Source organism: Balaenoptera ricei, chromosome 6 (genome assembly GCF_028023285.1).
Source record: "Balaenoptera ricei isolate mBalRic1 chromosome 6, mBalRic1.hap2, whole genome shotgun sequence".
Lineage (NCBI taxonomy): Eukaryota > Metazoa > Chordata > Mammalia > Artiodactyla > Balaenopteridae > Balaenoptera > Balaenoptera ricei.
Window position 1 is genome coordinate 118,878,252 of NC_082644.1, and position 6,000 is coordinate 118,884,251.

Here is a 6,000-nt window from a genome sequence, read left to right on the forward strand (position 1 = left end):
TGCACATTTTTGCACAATTCAGTTCTTCTGGAGGACAGTTTTGTTAATTTCATCAGTGTTGCTTGGAATCATTACTGAACCACAAATGGGGGAGTCCAGGGAATCCTCAAGCTGCATGACAGAAATAAGAGCGGCTCCTGTGCATCAAAGAGACAGTTGATTTGCCAATAACACAGGATGCTTCACCAGAGGCATAACTGTAACTTTCTATTGACTTATCCAGGGGATATCATTTCTCAATAATAGCTGGCCAGAAACTTCAAATAACAATCACTTTCTTCTACCCATCCTAGCTAAACTTTTTGAAAATTTATTTATTTATTTATTTTAAACTTCTTCGCAATTGCTTTTATTTTTTTCCTCGGCCATGCTGAGTGGCTCGAGGGATCTTAGTTTAGATCCCCGACGAGCGATTGAACCCGGGCCACGGCTGTGAAAGCGCCTAGTCCTAACCACTGGACCACCAGGGAACTCCCCTTAAAAAAATAATTTAGATTCACTTCTTTAGCTCCTTTGCACTCTGGCTTCTACCTTATGCTTCACTGTATGTTTTCACAGAAGTCCCTAATAATCTCTTTAATACCAAATCCAATAGATTCTTTACTGGACTCCTCTAAAGCATATGAAACTGCTAACCATGTATTCCTTAGCTACGACGACACGCCATTCTTCTCTCACTTCCTCTACCCAACCCCCGTAATCATCTGTTCCTTTTCCCCCTGCTTCATATAGAAATTTCCAAAGGTTTGTCCTCAGGACTCTATCCCTTCATTCAATATCCTCTTTGTGGGTGACAATTCAACCTATTTCTTCAACTACTATTTATAATGAAGCTTCCCAAAGACTGAGAATGTAGGTAAAACTCAATGCAATGTTTAATTGTGTTTCAGCTACTCAATAAATGATAGCCTAGCCTAGAATTCCACAAAGATATACAGCTGCCCTTCAGTATCTGCAGGGGATTGGTTCCAGGAGTCCCCCCCATGCATACCAAAATCTGCAGATGCTCAAGTCCCTTCCATAAAATAGTGCAGTACAGGGAACACAGGTGGCCCTCTATGTCCACAGATGGGAAACCCAAAGATATGGAAGGCTGACCGTACTCAATATCCAACTGTATAGTGAATCTATACTCACTTGACAGTTGCCTCAAAGTAAACAGGACCAGAACAGAACAAAGTCCTTCCCGTAAATCTGTTATCTGTCCTGTATTCTCTATATCCATGGTATTACCATGACTTCACTTTTCAAACCAGTAACCTGTGAATTCTCCTATACTCTCCCCCCTTAGCCCCCATCCCTACAAGTTCCATAGAGTCTACCACCTTGATTACATCTGTACTTTACTCTCAGTGAGACTGCCATTGCCTTAGTTCAATACGTTTTCATTATTTGTCTGAATTACAGAAGAAACCTAAATGATCTGCCTCTTGTTTGATCCACCATCAATTCTTCCTCCAAAATGCTGCCAAAGGCCAAAGCAAAAACCAGACTCTAAAAGCACAAATGACTCCTCTACCTTTGGCCAATAAAATTAAAATGTCTGACCTCACCACACAAGGCTCTCCACAACCTGGCTTCAGCATCATCTCTTGCCATTCCCCCTCACTTGCTCTTCCTAAAATGCTTCCTGGTGTTTGGCATTACCTGCCTTTATGGAAGCTCTTCCATCTGCCTTGATCACCTACCCTGCGTACTTTTGCCTGGTTCTTAACCCTGAATGCGCATCAGACTCACCAAAGGAGCTTGGGGAAAAAAAAAAAAAAAAAGCAAAGCAGATGGTGAGATACCACTGATAAAATTCAGATTCGTTCTAAAAAACACTCCACCAGTAAGTCTGATAAAAAGCCAGATTTGGGTGACTTCCCTGGTGGTCCAGGGGGTAAGACTCTGCACTCCCAATGCAGGGGGCCGGGGTTCGATCCCTGGTCAGGGAACTAGATCCCCCATGCATGCCGCAACTAAGAGTTCGCATGCCACAACTAAGGAGCCCGCCTGCCTCAACTAAGACCCAATGCAACCAAATAAATAATTAAAAAATTTAAAAATTTACAATTAAAAAAACAACAACAAATAATTACCTGGGGTAATGGCCTACAGAGAAGTGATCCTCTCAGTCGAGATTCCTGGGTTTATTTGAGAATGGGTGAGGATCTGCATTTATATATACCCAGACTCTGGCCCCCAAAAGAACATTTCTGAAAAAGCAGAACAAAACAAAACTGAGGAAGTGGTTTTTAGACTCGCTCTCTCACCTGGGTTTCACGTCGATCCTTATAAAGTAGAACCAAATATAACCATTTGATGACAGAGCTCAAGCTCCCAGAGGTTAGACAACGTGCCTGTGGGTCTACAAGGAACGAAGAAACAGAGCAACTGCCATTCTGACTCCACAGGGGGAGTGGCTCCACGGGAGACCTCGTCCCCACGCTGGAGACAGCGAGGCACTTTGTCAGAAAGTCCAATTAGCAGGTGAGTTCAGCCCTAGGATCGTCAGTAGCTAACATCTCTGCCGCTTTAACTGACCAGCCGTGGGTTCTTCTCCCTTCGAGCCTCGTGCCCGGTTCCTTCTGGGCCACACGGGTCTTGGCACATCGTCGCTCCTGGAAAGTGGGGAGGACGGCAAAGGCCCCTCTGGCTGGCTGTCAGCGCTCCATCGCCTTCAGGTGGGGCAGGGAGGGCTCGGGTGGCCATTCGGGAGGGGCACACTCTCCAAAGGCACGAACCCCAACAGGAGGAAGCAGGGGGCGCCGAGCGGACAGAGACTTTCTGTAGCGAGACACCCCACTCACTCCCACCGAAACTACGCAGCGCCCAGACTCGGAAAAGCTCACACGGGACGGCAGTGCAGACGACGCGAAGGGAGAGGACCGGAGGGCGGCCCACCGGACGCCGCGGGGAGGCTCCCGTCTCGGGCGCCGTAACTCTCCTGAGGGACGCGGCCGAGCTCGCGCCGCCCCTCCCCCACCCGCCCGGGCCTCACGCGCTGCGACGGTTACGCCGCGCGCGCTTCCACGTTCACCGGTCCTGCAGCCGCGAGTCCGCCGCTCTCCTCACCTGTCTCGGCCTCCCGCCGGCCGCTAGCCAGCTTCCGCCTTCATGCCTCGACTCTACAGTCGGCCGAGAACGGAAGTGCGGGCGCGCGTCCGGGCACCTCCGTCCGCAACAGACCACCCAACCCGAGGAAGCCGCGAGCGCAGGCCCCGCCCTCTGCGCGGCGACGGCCGTCTGCAGGCCCCGCCCCGGCCGCCGCTTTCTTGTTTTGGTGCCCCGAGGGGCGGGGCGTGGGAAGAGACACGCCCAGGCTCCGCCGGGAGGCCGGGAAGCCCGGCGTGGCGTCACTTCCGGGCTCCCGGGGCCGACCAATCAGAAGCGTCCGTGAGGGGCGGGGGCGGGGGGAAAGCTTGAGGCTGAGCTTCGACCGCGGCCTCGCCCAGGATTTCTGCGAGTAGTGGCCGCTCCCCGACGCGCACACCCCGAGCGACCTGGACGCCTACCCTGCTGTCTTTTCCGTTCAGTCCTTTTTCTTCTCTTTTCGACGCCTCAGGAGTTTCAGCAGGCGGTGTTACGGGTTGCGAAGGAATTTGTTTTCTCTTTAGATTTCCTTTAAAGACCTAAAATATATGTAATCAACACGTACTTTGGGGGAAACAAATATATACTTTGTATTATAGAAAAGGGATACATTAAGTATTGGAAAGAAAAAACAGTACAGAATATAACAGTAAAACCCCCTGGGAAGCCTACCCATTTTTTTTTTTTTTTAACGCTTACTACTGACTTCGACGACGCGGCGTCACCGCTAGCTTATACTCTAATACAGGAGACAGAAAAACGAAACAATTACTAGTTCTGATCAAGGCTCTAAAGGAAAGCAGAGGCTGAGATAGGCCCGATCCAGACAGGTCAGCCAGCGACGATCTTACCGAGCAGAATCCTAACCGAAGAATGAGAAGAGGCGAGCCAGGGAGGAAGGGGGGAAGGGTCCTGGTGAGGAACTTTCCAGAAAGAGGGCGTGGCTTATCGGAAAGCCCCGATGCCCGTTATGGAAATTTGCCCGTTATGGAAATTTAACAATCCGAGAGCGAGGCAAAGACCGTTATTCTCGTTTCTAGATTTTTCTCTGCCCAGTGGACTGTGTTGGCCAAATTCAAATCCAGTGTTTAAATACGAAAGTTACAAAACTGTGCAGAACTATATTGCACTATAAATTGTGTAGGTATCCTTTTAAAAATAATATTAATACTTTTGAAAAATAGGGATCTGGCTGGCTATTGAAAAAAAAAAAAAAACTTTTTTTGAAAGAGAAGATGGAAAAAAAATCACCGGAATCTCTGTTTCCCTGAGATAACCATTTTAATGTGTATCCTTGAAGAATGTATTACATACGTTTTTATTAAAGTAGCCACGAAAGGATATTTATAAAATGCTAAGCTACTCACCACGGTGTAAGAAACGGAATATTACCGTGAATCCTGAACAGAGGGGCTCCTCCATTTTACAGGGTAGCTTGGGCTAGGGACACACAGAAATGTTTTAACTTCTTATAAAATCAGAAAACAAGTGGAATATTAGGTTGAAGAAAATCTTTTAATATTTACCATTTATTTGTCTTTATACCAATACAGTCATAAAATATAAATTTTGATATTTTTAAGGAGGAAAGTGCTCCTGAAGGCAAAAAGTGCCTAGGGCCACTAAAGTCATAATTTCATCCTGCTTCTGAGCCCGCTGTGGGTCTTTCCTTATAATATTACCACGTTTGTCTTTAATCTGTAAATATATGAAGCTTAGCGTGTTTTTAAACTTCATCAAATTAGACTGAATGCGTTTTTCCATGAATTGCTTTTTACACTCAGAGATTCATTGATCCAAGGTATGCTCAGGAGTTGTAGAGCCCGAAGTTTACACAACTTGAAGGGTGTCTTTAATATTTATTTGAAATGAATAGCACAAATTTTTAAAACGGACAAACACCACAAATATTAAAAATTCAGAAAAAATATTTAAGCTGCAAACACAACTCTATAAAAGTTATATATTTGGGCTTCATACACTTTTATCTCAGCAATGAGGTTGAATATCATCTTCTATACAAGGAACACAAACGTAATTCAGTCTTTTTTCTAGTAAGATTGATGAAATTTTATTGCATTTATGAAAGTTTAAAATTAATATTTCATTTGATAATATGCAAATTTTTAGGATTGTCAAGTTTAAAAAAATTTGTATCAAGCCTTTTTTCACAGATAAGCCGTAAGAATTCAGAACACAAAGTTTCTGGTGTAATGATTGAACCTAAATACTTGGAATTGATAACACATTACTACTAGGTTGTCATAGATTTTCTCATTTTTAGATACAGATTGTGAGTTTTATATGTCAGTATTTTATGTCAAAATTTCGGTACTTTTTCCAGTTTGATCATTTGACTCATTACTCATCATTATTTGGATTATCAACAATCCAAGAACATGTTACGCATTATTTCTATTTGAAATGGACCTGTTCTTAATGAATTACTAAAACATTTGTTATAATTTCTATTGATTTCATCATCATTAACCTTCACTGTAGCCTCTTATTCCATGATTTTGTCAACTTTATATAATTTATATACAATTATACACAATAAGTACACATTTTCGGTGTATGGTTGAGGGATTTTAACAACTCTGTAATTTCATGTAACCATCTCTAATCATGATATAAAACATTTTCTTCCTGCCAGAAAAGTGCCCTTGGGACACTTGGCAGTAAATCTTCTCCCCATTCACCCAATGGAAACATTGATTTGACTTCTATCAACATATCTATCATCATAGATTCATTTAGACTATTCTAGAACTCTATCAATGGAATTATACACTATGTATTCTTTTGACCATCTGCTTTCGTTCAACATGAAGTGTATGAGGTTCACAGATGTTATTGTATGTATCAGCAATTCATTTTTATTGCAGAGAAGGGTATCATTCAATGAATACACCACAATTTGGC

At 44.0% G+C, this 6,000-nt stretch overlaps 1 protein-coding gene across 4 annotated transcripts in view; it reads right to left on the reverse strand.

Moving 5' to 3' along the window:
- The window catches only part of SETX (senataxin), an 84,155-nt gene extending 80,976 nt beyond the window's left edge, over window positions 1–3,179 (reverse strand). For 3 of the 4 annotated variants that reach the window (XM_059925908.1, XM_059925907.1, XM_059925905.1), the window contains exons 1-2: window positions 3,058–3,179; window positions 2,082–2,198 (exon numbers count right to left, since the gene is read on the reverse strand). The gene's annotated coding sequence lies outside the window, so the exon portion shown is untranslated. Of the gene's footprint in view, window positions 1–2,081; window positions 2,199–2,255; window positions 2,400–3,057 lie in introns of those variants that run through there. The other variant, XM_059925906.1, reaches the window with a different exon arrangement.
- Window positions 3,180–6,000: the final 2,821 nt, after the last annotated feature.